The sequence below is a fragment of the Schistocerca gregaria genome, chromosome 2 (assembly GCF_023897955.1).
Source record: "Schistocerca gregaria isolate iqSchGreg1 chromosome 2, iqSchGreg1.2, whole genome shotgun sequence".
NCBI lineage: Eukaryota > Metazoa > Arthropoda > Insecta > Orthoptera > Acrididae > Schistocerca > Schistocerca gregaria.
In genome coordinates, this window is record NC_064921.1 from 958,771,536 (window position 1) to 958,786,580 (window position 15,045).

Consider the following 15,045-nt stretch of genomic DNA (forward strand, 5'->3'; position numbering starts at 1 on the left):
ATGTAGCCTCAGATTCATATGGAAAAATTAGATATGTGTCACCTGTGAGTTACCTCTTGTCGGTTTCAGGTTATTTAGTAAAGACTAAATTTGAAACGGAAACGTCATTATTCATGGCGGATTAAGTATCATTTCTGTTTACAATAGAAAATTTTAATTACAGACGTCGATTACATTCATGAAATAATACAGCTGTACCGAGTTTCAAGAGTGTATTCTAAATAACAGTGGTTACAAGGAATCTTAACGAGGCAGTTGAGAAGTCGTGTTCTACTTTCGGTTTCGTTCTAAAAACTCTAGTTGGCAAAGTTTAAATACAGTCTAGCTAAAAAAAAAGTTTCAGTAAGTAAAGAAAACTTTACTCTCTTTACATAAAAAGTGGTTAGATTGTAATCTGCTAAGCGACAGAGCTAATAACTAATGCGTGTCCGAGGATGTGGCCACATAGATACTGCTCCGTTAGCCTATGGCGGTTGATAGCGGATGTTCCGCTTGACGGTCCACTGAGCCTCGATATAAATATAGCCAGAGAGGCTGTGGTAGGCCATAGTACGCAAGTAGATGTCATCATTCAAACGCCCAGGTCGGTTCTGTGTCGGACGACGTCAGAGCTAGACAGACTTAAAAGTATTTTTGGTGAAAGTAGGAAGTGAAGTCGTGAGGACTGTTCAGCAACCTCAATCGTTAGATTTCATGGAAGTAACTGTTTGTGTGCCGCCCGTAATGTCGACAAAACCGCGTGGTAAGTGGCATGTTCATTTTCCAGCTCTAAGGCGAGAAATTAACTTTCGGTGATTAGGAGTTGGGGCGAGCGACCGACCATTTTACTTGGAGCTTCCCGTAGAGATCGTCTCTGAACTATTTATAGTGTGGCTTCTGATAGGGATATTAGTTACAATACCTACATATTGAAGCGTTGCTTTTTTGGGGGGGGGGGGGGGCAAAAGAAAAATAATTGTTATTTTTTTTAAGTCGAAAAAGTGAATATTTTGGTGGGTCACTTGGCAACAGAATCAGGGATTGATTACTCTATTATAATAACATTCGTTGAGCATTAAATACCTAAATAAAAGCAGCATACTGATTTATTTGAGATCGTTCGGAAGAAACATTATCATTTCTATGCATTTTTATAGTCGCCATGTAGTCATACCCGGATCAACACTAAGGGACCAGAAGATTTATAGACTTTAAAAGAAATGCAACACCACACTTAAAAAAAAGAGTTGATTCAGAAATAATAGGAAAACGATGTGGTTAAATACTTTATACATAAGAGTCAAAATGTCCTCTTGATGCTGTCTGTTCGTAATCAATTACAAGAAATTACATGTTTTCTGATTGAAAAAATAACCGTTAACATATTTACTGAATATTTTCACATAAAATATAAAATACCGATGCGGAACGGAGCAAGTCCGTGTCCTCCTTTCATGGAATACAAACAGTAAAAAGTGAGGCGCCAAATGCCTCATTTCTCTTGAAACAACACAATTCTTTTTTTTTTATCATTAATCGATACTTGTACGTAGAGATTTATAGGCACCGCGCAAGAGCGGCAAGGATAAAGAATAATAGATTCTGTCGCTGCTATGCGATGATTCATTTCTTTTACTTTACAATTGTTCGGTAACTTCAGGCCATCAGGCGTTTACTATTGAGCGTATATAAATTTTTGTGAGGCGAAAATTACTAATATTACAATATTTTGTGAGTGTGAACTTTTACAGAATATATCAATCAGTTAAAGCTTTTATTCATAATCGTAATTGTTGACCGTGGTGAGTAAATAGGAAGTAGGAGGATTTTTTTCCAAAGAGCACTAAGAGTAATGTGGATTTGCAGACTGAAAATAATGGTCTGTATGTTTTCCTTCGCTTTCTGGCTGACCGCAAAAATTGTTTCAGGATCTTGTAGCCGGCGAAGGTACGTGGAAAACACATACAGACAATTTAAGATTCTTTTCATAACAACATAACGGAGTAATATCCATTTGATAATTACCTGCCGCTCCACACATTGACTTGATATATTAACAAATGTTATTAATGCCACCTGGAAAAAGGTTACCATTGGTCCACCACCAAGTCTTGGCGATCGCATGATCATCCGATGACTGACGATGCCGATGGATCAACATGGTAACATTTAAGGTTCATCTGCTAGGAGATCCCATAACAAAACACGCTGAAATGGTGTGCTGCAAAAGTCTTGAGTCTGCACCAGAATTTTAGTTTTTCATCAGATGTGCGACAGATCACAGCCTATCTTGCTTTATAGTGCGCGCTATTCTCCGACTTCGATGATCTGTGATGAAATGGGAAACTCAACACCTTGTGGCCCACGTGTGGTTTCACCCTTTCCAACAACTTTCCAATGTCGTTGGATATCTCCTACTATCGTGTCAGACTTCCTATTTCCTGGCGTAGTTCAGCAGCTTGACCTGGCATGGACTCAGCAATCCGTTGGATGTCCCCTGCAGAAATACTGAGCCATACTGGCTCAACGGGGATCCATAATTGCGAAAGTGTTGCAGGTGAACGATTTTGTGTACACTAAACTCTCAATTATGTCCCATAAGCGTCTCATGGGAGTCATGTCGGGCGATATGGGTGGGCAAATCATACTCTCGAATTGTTCAGAACGTTCTTCAAAGTAATGGTGAACCGTTGTGGCCCAGCGAACTGATACACTATCTACCATTAATATTCCATTGCTGTCCATGGCACGTGAGGTCCATGAATGGCTGCAGATGGTCTACAAGCAGTGAAAATAACCATTTACTGTTAACGATCGGTTCAGATGGGCCAGAGGACACAGTCTATCCTAGGTAAACTCTTTCCACACTTTATGGAGCCGTTACCAGCTCGCACCGTGCCTTGTTGACAACTTGGGTCCATGGGTTCATGGGGTTTGCGCCACGCTCGATTCCCACCGTCAGCTCTTACCAATTGAAATCGGGACTCATGGGGCGCGGGCACCGTTGTCCAGTCTTCTGGTGTCCTACCGATGTGATCATGAGCCCAGGAGAGCCACTGTGGACGATGTCGTGCTGTTACTAAGGCACTCGCGGCGGTCATCTGCTACCATGGCCCATTCACGCAAAATTTGGCCGAATTGTCCTGACGGATAAGTTCGTCAAACGTGCCATATTGCTTTCTGCCGTTGTTTCAGTGTTGCTTGTGTATTAGCACTGACATCTGGAAGCAAACTGTTGCTCTGGGTCGTCAACTGAAGACCATCGGCCAGTGCGGTGCCGCCGTGAGAAGAAATGCCTGAAATTTGGCAGATTCTCGACACTGTGGATCTTGAAATATTGGAATTCCCTAAAAATTTCCTAAATGGAATGCCCCTGCGTCTAGCTTCACGTAACATCCCTCGTTCAAAGTCTGCTAATTCCCGTCGTGCAGCTACAATTACGTCGGAAATGTTTTCAGGTGAATCACCTAATGCAAATGCCAGTTCCACCAAACTGTACTGTTTCTCCTGGGTGGACTTGGGTTTGAAAAAAAATGTAAACATTAATTTACGACAAATTTTATAAATAATCGACAAATACGCCAAAGAAGAAGAGATGGAACTACAATGGACATGTTATTCCATCGACTTCTGCGCTTCATATGCATGAGCTATCTTTCCTTTGTCATTCGCTTATCTTATCTGCTTGGATTCGGACGTAAGAGGACGTTCTTTTGTAAAGCTCATCTTGCTGTACCACCTGATAATGCAAGTTGTACTTAAAACAAGAAAAATATTGTGGTTATTTTGTCAAAAGAATTTGTGTATGTGGTCAATCCATTGTCTTAAGTATATATGGGCCTCAACAAAGATTTTTCATTGTTAGACGCCTTCTTAGAAAAATCTTTAACATTTTTCTTTCAGCTCATGTACGAGATGTGCGGTCGGTTAGGACAATTAGCTTTATTTCACATCTCACGAGACCGGAGGCACGTACTAATAATTTAATAATTTTACTTACAGATTTTCTTTATATAAGGAGATAACATCCGAGGCAGAAAAGGTCTGGTCATAGGATTCCAGTTCCATTATAGGAATTCATTTGTAGATGCTACTCTTGCTATCTTATATTGGAGAATCGAGACGAAACCACGATGTATTGACGGCTACATAACTACCCTGAGAACTGAGCTAGTTTACTGAGTGCTTATACACGTCAGGATAAATTAAACAACGTATTACACTGTTAATAATATTGCTACATTAATTATTTCTCTTTTATGCTGAGGCATTGCATTAATGTGTGCTTCTTTTTGTATAAGTCACGGCTCATATTTCATTCTATTACATTACACTAATTGTCACAAAACTATTACATTACACTTGGCGCCAAACGTGGAATTTTCACGTGCATCGCCTAAATGCAAATGCCAGTTCCATAAACGGACTTCTGTTTTATAGCTTTATTACGTGATACTACCGCCAAATGTATACGTGCATATCGCTACCCCATGACGTATGTCGCTTTAGTGTGATGAATCCTCATTCGTCCCTGTATCGCTTATGTACAGTATTTTTGGTGTCGCAAAACGTGCCCTCAACGTCACCAGGTGCCATTCAGTTTCCCAATGGCCAGTGATCGCAATATTTTAGCTCAGCTGTGTATACCGGAACACTAGACTCAATGACATTTTTGATTCTCTTCTGTAGATTCATGTTGGATAACATACCGTAAATAATCAGAGAAAGCTCCCATCAGATGATTCGAAGTACGTCAGAGACAAAAATCAAATTATAATTAAATCTGCGAGAACTGTAATGAAGCTTAATTCTGCACGGTCCCGCTATCTGCGTTCCTGACTGGTACGGAAATAAAAGTGTTTTCCGATTCCAGTAAACGTGAAGTATGTGGGGATTGCTTCGCGTTTTCAGCTCCGGCACGTGCACCTGATCGCCAGCACCACCTACACATCCTGCACTCTATAAAAGTTTCGCCACGGTACAGCCGACACGTGTCGCTACAGCTCAGATGTTCTCGCAGCCAGCTGCCGGCTGCCTTAATTTACAACAGGATGCAACTCTATAAAGTGTACTACTTTAGCTACTGCGCTGTAGCGCATTGCTAAAGCACCAGCAGAGCTGGAGTCAATAGTTCATTCTACAGTGCCATGTCATAAAACTACCCAGATTGTGAGTTAACAAGCATTTCGCTCCCATTTAAATGTATGGTCGAAAGAGTCTGCCTACAGGAATAGTGAAAAGAACTCTGTCGTTCAGGACCGTGTGCCACAAAGCGCGGAGATTCACCACAATATGGGGAAGCTCAAAGTCGTCTATTGTCGAATGAGGCCTAAGCGCTGTAGAGTGCGAGTGAGACAGACGAGAACGTATGTCATAGGGAAACCTAGTAGAATCCCTTTGTGGCCGAGCAGACGTAACTGTGCTAAATATGGCGGACTTAAGATCGGCTATTTATGGAAACTATTTATTCTTTAGCAATGCAAGGAATGAAAACACAGTAATTTTAATCTGCCATCCTTCATAAATTTTCATGGTGATCTCAATAAAACTTGAATATTGATCATATCTATAATAGTTTAGGATTTACTGTTGAAGTGGAATTAACAAGTTCCCCACAGTCGGTTAATGAACAAAGTAGGAGCATGTGGACTATCAGACCAATTGTGTGATTGGATTGAAGAGTTCATAGATAAGAGAGCGCAGCATGCCATTCTCAATGGAGAGAAGTCTTCCGAAGTATGGGCGATTTCAGGTGCGCCGCAGGGGAATGTCGTAGGACTGTTGCTATTCACAATATACATAAATGGCATTGTGAATAACATCGGAAGTTCACTGAGGCTTTTTGCGGATGATGCTGTAGTGTATGGAGAGGTTGTAACAATGGAAAATTGTACTAAAATGCACGGGGATCGGCAACGAATTGACACATGGTGCAGGGAATGGCAATTGAATCTCAATATAGACAAGTGTAATGTGCTGCGAATACGTACACTCCTGGAAATTGAAGTAAGAACACCGTGAATTCATTGTCCCAGGAAGGGGAAACTTTATTGACACATTCCTGGGGCCAGATACATCACATGATCACACTGACAGAACCACAGGCACATAGACACAGGCAACTGAGCAGGCACAATGTTGGCACTAGTACAGTGTATATCCACATTTCGCAGCAATGCAGGCTGCTATTCTCGCATGGAGACGATAGTAGAGATGCTGGATGTAGTCCTGTGGAACGGCTTGCCATGCCATTTCCACCTGGCACCTCAGTTGGACCAGCGTTCGTGCTGGACGTGCAGACCGCGTGAGACGACACTTCATCCAGTCCCAAACATGCTCAATAGGGGACAGATCCAGAGATCGTGCTGGCCAGGGTAGTTGACTTACACCTTCTAGAGCACGTTGGGCGGCACAGGATACATGCGGACGTGCATTGTCCTGTTGGAACAGCAAGTTCCCTTGCCGGTCTAGGAATAGTAGAACGATGGGTTCGATGACGGTTTGGATGTACCGTGCACTATTCAGTGTCCCCTCGACGATCACCAGAGGTGTACGGCCATTGTAGGAAATCGCTCCCCACACCATGATGCCGGGTGTTGGCCCTGTGTGCCTCGGTCGTATGCAGTCCTGATTGTGGAGCTCACCTGCACGGCGCCAAACACGCATACGACCATCATTGGCACCAAGGCAGAAGCTACTCTCATCGCTGAAGACGACACGTCTCCATTCGTCCCTCCATTCACGCCTGTCGCGACACCACTGGAGGCGGGCTGCACGATGTTGGGGCGTGAGCGGAAGACGGCCTAACGGTGTGCGGGACCGTAGCCCAGCTTCATGGAGACGGTTGCGAATGGTCCTCGCCGATACCCCAGGAGCAACAGTGTCCCTAATTTGCTGGGAAGTGGCGGTGCGGTCCCCTACGGCACTGCGTAGGATCCTACGGTCTTGGCGTGCATCCGTGCGTCGCTGCGGTCCGGTCCCAGGTCGACGGGCACGTGCACCTTACGCCGACCACTGGCGACAACATCGATGTACTGTGGAGAACTCACGCCCCACGTGTTGAGCAATTCGGCGGTACGTCCACCCGGCCTCCCGCATGCCCACTATACGCCCTCGCTCAAAGTCCGTCAGCTGTACATACGGTTCACGTCCACGCTGTCGCGGCATGCTACCAGTGTTAAAGACTGCGATGGAGCTCCGTATGCCACGGCAAACTGGCTGACACTGACGGCGGCGGTGCACAAATGCTGCGCAGCTAGCGCCATTCGACGGCCAACACCGCGGTTCCTGGTGTGTCCGCTGTGCCGCGCGTGTGATAATTGCTTGTACAGCCCTCTCGCAGTGTCTGGAGCAGGTATGGTGGTTCTGACACACCGGTGTCAATGTGTTCTTTTTTCCATTTCCAGGAGTGTAGAAAGAAAGATCCTTTATCATTTAACTACAATATGCAGGTCAGCAATTGGAAGCAGTTAATTCCTTAAATTATCTGGCAGCAGGCATTAGGAGTGATTTAAAATGGAATGATCATATAAAGTTGATCGTCGGTAAAGTAGATGCCAGACTGAGATTCATTGGAAAAATCCTAAGGAAATGAAATCCGAAAACAAAGGAAGCAGGTTACAATACATTTGTTCGCCCACTGCTTCAATATTGCTCACCAATGTGGGATACGTACGAGATAGGGTTCATAGAGCAGACAGAGAAGTTCCAACTGAGAGCACTGCGCTTCGTTACAGGATCATTTAGTAATAGCGAAAGCGTTACGGAGATGATTTATAAACTTCAGTGGAAGACTCTACAGGAGAGACGCTCAGGAGCTCGGTACGGGCTTTTGTTGAAGTTTCGAGAACATACCTTCACCGAGGAGTCAAGCAGCATATTGCTCCCTCCTGCGTATATCTCACGAAGAGACCATGAGGATAAAATCAGAGAGATTAGAGCCCACACAGAGGCATACCGACAATCTTTCTTTCCACGAACATTACGAGACTGGAATAGTAGGGAGAATCGATAGAGGTACTCAAGGCACTCTCCGCCACACCCCGTCGGGTGATTTGCGGTGTATGGATGTAGATGTAGATGTAAAAAGACCTGAATGCTAAAATCCGGACGATTGGGTCGATCTTAACGATCGACATTTCATATAGAAGCGGAACATTAAAATGACAAACGTTGTAAATATCAACTCCGAAACTTTATTTGTTTAAATATATAGCATATTTAAATTATCAGTATTTTCAGTTAAGCATCAGATCATCATTTCCTCCACACAAAACACATTGAACGATGAGAGCATGATGCCCTATTGAATCATTAGGTAATAGAATATTTGTTGTAAAGTTTAGTGCATAATAGTTACTTTTGTTAATTATTTATTAATCAGAAAGTACATTGGTGCAAGGCTACTGGCCGCGACATTAAAAGTTAAGAAGGAAATTGTATTGGTTTTATATAAAAGAAGAAAACGCTTATTATGTAATGGATATTGTTGTTACTTTATTTAGAACGTGACAGTGGTTAAGCTTTGATTATTTAGGTATGTTAAAACGTAAAATAATGTGGAATGAGCTGTAGCGAATCAGACGGACGGCTTCAGGAGAGGAAACTATCCTAGTGAGATGAGTGACGATATTTGCCCCGCGGGAAACGCCCCGGGGTACGGGCAGAGGGACAGTGCTTGCGCAGACGTGAAAGCGGACGGTTCGGCTGGAGACACCAAAGGGTGCAGTTCGGATTGAGGCGCGAAAGCGGACAGTCGGTCTTTAGACAGCTAGGAAGTGAAGCGACTTAGAGAATTTCGCGTCATATGGTATCGCGGGACTTACTGTTAGTCTCTGAGCGGTGAGCAGCCTAAATTTTCGTGTAAAGATCGAGGTGGAGTATTGGACTTGTTCCGCGATGAGATTGTGAATGATCGAGCTGTGTCAAACGGATATGCGATCGAGTGTAATAGCTATTCTAAATACGACCACTGTCGCTATTAGTTTTTTTTCTTTCTAACCAAATCGGAACTGTGTGGTCTACATCATTTATTGGTCGTTAATTTAGTTCCCGATTTTATTATTACGGTTATTAGGCCTATATGTTATATTAAATGTGTATTTCGTAAACTTGCTATCAGCCAGACAATTTGACCAAAGGGTGACAAGTGTCTAATTTAGGGCGTGTAGTGCGACACGTGCGGTTCAACCCCTAGACGAGTTTGAGCCAAGACATTACGACGAAGAGGAACCGTATGTGAGCCCGAACATGTATGGGATGTTAGCTCGCAAGATCGAATATAATGTCTCTACCGACAGAGCTATCTGGATACGATTCACGACCCGTCCTCAAAGCGGTCCTGGTCACCTACAATTTTCAAACTTCGCGACACTGGCACTCCTGGTAGAAAAGATATTGCGAAGAAACTGGTTAGCCACAAAGTTACGTAACTTTAGTCTCCAGGAAGCCTGCATGCTCTATTCGCTAGACAAACAATCAAACCAGTCTTATTAATGAGTTTTATTACAAAAAGGAAAGATACCATACTTTGGTAATTACACTAATGTGTCGCAAGCAAAGGGCTACACACGAAATAATCAGTCTTTGCAGTGACTGCTGATCTCTAAGTGACAAAAGTCTATCCTGAGCCGTTATAGCCGCGCGAGATTAGCTGAGTGGTCTTAGGCGCTGCAGTCATGAACTGTGCGGCTGGCCATGGCAGAGGTTCGAGTCCTCCCTCGGGCATGGGTCTGTGTGTTTGTCCTTAGGATAATTTAGGTTAAGTACTGTGTAAGCTTAGAGACTGATGACCCTAGCAGTTAAGTCCCATATGATTTCACACACATTTGAACATTTGAGCGTTACCGAAGTCGCTGTTGTTGACGCTGCTATCTAAGTGGCTAGTCTTGAAGCTGCGGTTGAACTGGGTGTCGCCAGTAGGGCGCGGCTCTTATTTCGTCTTCACATACGGAGCGCTGCTGTCGCATTGTCGTTGTGGAAGGGGGCTCCAGTCAGCGGGCGATTGGCCGATCTCTTCTCACAGCCTTCTCTGCTCTGTTGTTCCCGAGTGGCGTGTCGGCGCATAACTTTACGCCATAGCAGTAACAACGCACACTGCTCTGTGGAGCAGAGAGATTCACTGTGGAAACAGTCCACTAGGCACTGGTTAAGCCGCTCCTCCGGAATATCGCGTCGCCCAGAAGTGTCAGTCCCGCAAAGCACTCAGGAGAAAGCCCGTCTAGTTTGGAAAACAGAAAAGCGGTTCTGTTATTATGCATTACAGAATTATATCAGTTTCTTTCATAACTATTGCTTAATTTTAAGTCTAGTGCTTCTTGCGCAGTTTCTGGATCAGTTTTATTTTGATAATTCTGAAGAAAAGTCGTAGATACTATTAGGTGTGAACACAGAACGACACAGTAACATAGATTTTTGAGTCGTAAATGCAGATATTGGGATGGTGTTTGGCGACAGTGGTGTGAAAGTGAAGAGTATTTGTAAAAATTTGAAACCTTCCCAGCGAATCAATTGTTCAAAAAGATTTCGGGCTTGCAGCCGCTCGTCGTAAACTTCATTGCACGATATTTCGACTGGAGAACTGCCACCCATCTTCAGGTGAGAAGAACCAGGACTGCCGAAGACTTTTTTTTCTTTATTGTTAATTTCACACCTGATACAGGTAGGCCAGCAGCGGCATATTACGCCGCTCTTAGGCCACAGATAAAACTAATCATACAAAAGAAGACAATTGCAGAACAGACAGGGGGGATACACAAACGTAGACATACAAAATTAAAACAGACATGCGAAGACGTTCTCTGCTCTGTGTTACATAGTGCTCTGATAGTACGGCAGAGCATGCATTGCATGCGCGGAGACAGAAGGGCAACACCGCCCGCCGACAGCCCCCTCGCTGGTGGAACTGCAATACTCACGTCCCGTCGGTATTGTCGCTGGCCGCAGCTATTGAAGTCTTCTGGCGTCTTCCTCGCGAGCAGATTTCGAAGATAACGGGATTCCATGCGTTATTCAATTGGTAACCACTGTCACGGTTCATTAGATTTCCCGCAATGCGTAGTTCAACGGATCCTTTGATAATGGAGTCCCAAAAGTTGTTGCTGTGGCCAAAATCGAAGTTTTGTCGTACTCCATTGAATGTCCGTTAGAAATACAATGTTCCGCAACTGCAGTCTTACTGTTCAACGTTGATGTTCCGTACAACGCTCTTCCACTGTACGCGTTGTCTGTTCTATATAGGCCATACCACATTGACACGGTATTTCGTGAATTCCCGCCTTCCACAGTAACAAATCATCCTTCACCGATCCCAGCAAATCCGAAATCTTAGAAGGCGGACGAAAAACCACTTTCACATGAAAATAATTCAGAATCCTCTCTATCTTGAAGAAGGTATTTCCAACGAAGGGAAGAAAAGCTAGGGAGTTGGCTGGAGCGTTCTCCTCTTTATCCACTTCCCTGTTCCTGGCTCTAGTTCAGAAGGCCCTGTTAATTTGTCGGGTCGAGTATCCATTGTCTCTGAACACCGTACTCAGATGTGCAAGTTCCTTAGGCAAATTCTCTGTATCCGACACTGTATGTGCCCTGTGCACTAGGGTTTTAAGTACACTCATGGTCTGGGATGTGTGATGGCAACTTGAAGAATGCAAATACCAATCAGTGTGAGTGGGCTTACCATAGACAGAACGTCCCACCGAGCCGTCTCTCTTCCGTTTAACCAAAACATCCAGGAATGGAAGGCAGCCATCTTTCTCTAGATCCATAGTAAATCGGATATTCTCATGGATGGAGTTAAGGTGATGAAAAAACTTCATTAACTTTTCTTCTCTGTAGGACCACACTATGAAAATATCCTCGACGTATCTCCAAAACACATTTGATTTACAAACCGCTGGTTCAAGTGCTCTCTCCTCAATATCTTCCATAAAAAGGTTAGCCGCCAGAGGAGACAGAGGGCTGCCCATGTCTACACCGTCAGACTGTTCAAAATATTCCTGGTTAAACATAAAATAAGATGAGGTAATAGCATGTCAAAACAAAGCAGTGATGTCCAATTCAAACTGTTGACCAATTAGAATCAAGGAATCCGCAAGAGGTACTTTTGTGAAATATTACTCACTATAGACCGTAAGGACAGGCCTTGTTTATGCACTTTAGGAAGGCCATACAGTCTCTGTGTTACGCTGCCATGTGGTCTTAACTGCTTGATTGTTTCTGGAGCTAAAGAGGAAGAGTTCAAAAGTGCACACGTCTTCCTCTTGCACACGTGCTGTTGGGTCTTGATCAGTTCTCCGGTACATAGTATCATTAAGTAGTACATCTTCTCTAAATACAACCAACGAGGTAACTAAACGGTAGAATTACCTTTATCAGCCTTCAGCATCACTATTTCCGGATCTTTTCGAATGTTCCGTAGTGCAGCCCTTTCTTAAGCGGGTATATACTTTTTCCAATCTCATCATCTCAGATTTATTGGGAGCATTCCAGTCTCTGTCTTCCCCTGAATTTCTTATCCTCAACAGCTCCATCTGATACTATAAAAGTTAGTACCTTATGTCTTAACACATGTCCTATCTCTCTGTCCTTTCCTCTTGTCCGTGTTCTCCATACATTTGTTTCTTCTCGGATTCTATGGAGACCTTCCTAATTCTTTATCTTGTATGTCCACTCACGTTTCAATACGCGTCTGTAGTTTGCCATTTTAGACTCTTCGATGTTGTTGACCGCCACCAGCCACACTCTCTCCAGGGTGGCAGCATAGAGTTCTGATCAGTCGCCACATACTGCGGCACACATAAAAAGAACTTTGCTGTGCATCCGCAACAAGATTTGAAATGCTACATCCACTAATAGTGAAGTGTGGCACCACAGAGGGCGCTCAAACCAGTAACTGTTTCCTATATTCGCCAAATAGAGCGCAGGTGACGACTCATCCGCCGACTGCGGACAGAGGCGTTCGCATACCTTCGCTCAGCCAGTTACCCGCAGTTACCTATCAGTTCCTGTTATCTACAGTTGCTGCTGTTATGGTCCAGCATCGCCAAAGAGTGTTCATTAGACAGGGTCTTAACTGTGAACTGACTTACAACAGTTATGACTGAAACATATTGGGAGTAGGTCCACACCCTTTACGGCAGTACCTTTCTTTTCCATCATCAAACTAAAGATGAGCATTTATCTTGTACGTTATATTAATAAATGACTATATTTTGTTGCTTATGCTGTTGCCAACATCATTTGTGTTTAAGTTCTAGGGGACTGATGACCTCAGAAATTAAGCCCGATAGTGCTCAGAGCCATTTCAGTCATTTGATTTCTATGTCCTTCTTGCTTCGTCCTTCATCTTCCCTGGTAGCAGATTTCCTAAGCTTCGTCTATTTCGTGGTCACCGATTCACAAGTTTTTCGCTATCGTCAATACATAGCGTGTGCTCATTAAACTATTCATCCCACGCAATAAACTCTGCAATTCTTCTCCACTTCCGTTGAGGATAGCGCGGTTCTTAGAGAAGTTTGTCATTTATATCCTTTTTACCGTTTTACATTCTCGAACGCATTTTCTATGTCGACAAGTCCTATGAACGTGTCTTGATTTTTCTTAAGTCTTGCTTACACAATCAGTCGCAGTATCAGAGCTGTCTGTTTGCCCTTTTGTGAAGGGCAAAATGATTGTCATCCAACAGATCCTCAATTTTGTTTTACATTCTTCCACATGTCACTGACGTTAAAAAATTTCATGCGTAAGTTGTTAAACTGATCACTTGTTGCCTCACTTACATGCCCTTACTATCTTTGGGATGATGCGGTTGATATTTTTACCAAAGTCTGATGTATGTCTCCAGTCTCATAGATTCTATATACAAACTTGAACAGTCGTTTGCCTGTCACTTCGCCCAAAGATCTTAGAAATTCTGAAAATAATGTTATGCATCCCTTTTGCCCTATTTGACCTCAAATATTCGAGGCTCGGTAAAACTCTGGTACTGGATCCCCTACGTTTCCCACATCGACTAGATTTTTTTTCTGCCGTGTCATCAAAAACGTCTTTCCCGTTATAAAGGCTTTCATACACTCTTCACTCTTTTCACTAATCCGCTATCTCCACTATGCGTAACAGTGGATTTCACATTGCACTCACCATGTTGACGCCCTTGTGTCCAATTTCATCGAAGGCTTTTTGACGAATAATTCTTTTCGAAAACCATTTCTCTTTAGAATGTTCGCATTTGTCTCCTGCAGCTGTTTCGCCATGGCATACCTGCACTTCCTGCGTATTTCAATCCTAAGTCACTTTTCCCACTCTTTCGTGAACATCATACTTCCTTTTCGCCGATCAATTGAAATGTTTCTTCTGTTGCCAGTGGTATCATCGTAGTTATTTTCTTCGTACCTGGGTTTGTCTGTCCAGCTTGTGATGTCCTTGTTTCAGAGATGTCCATTCCTTTTCAACCGAACTTCCTACTGTAGTCTTCATTATCGCAGTACCTACAGACACAGTGAGCTTCAAATGCATCTCATCGTTTGTCTGTACATTAATGTCCCGCTTGTTTTCAACTGATTCTTCCGCACGATTCTCTTGTCCATTCCAGTATACGCCTTTGAAATCCTAGTCTATAAATGCTCCTGGGTACATCTCATAATGCAATATCTGATACCAACACGATGTGATCCAACAGGATTCTATCCATATCTCCAGGCCTTTCACAATTATATTCCTGCACTTGTGATTTCTGTGCTGTGTACATGTGGTCTAGGTGTAGCGTCTTAGCGTCTTTGATTAAAAAACAAAACGTCCTGGATATCAAATTCGAATCCATCCAATGCTTAATTTTTTGAATAAAAATAATCACCAGTGGCGCAGAAGACTTCTGGCATAAGAAGTCACCATTATCCTGCCAAAGGCCTTGTCAAAGACGGTGGAGGAGCGGACAGAGGCTCAGGGCAATCTCTTGCCCTTAGGATGGGAAACTGTCCCTAAAATGCGGAAGAATGAGCAATTATCATGAGCATGTGAATGCAGAAGGCAATGGAAACCTCTGCCTTAAGAGCACGTAATGAATACTGGTAG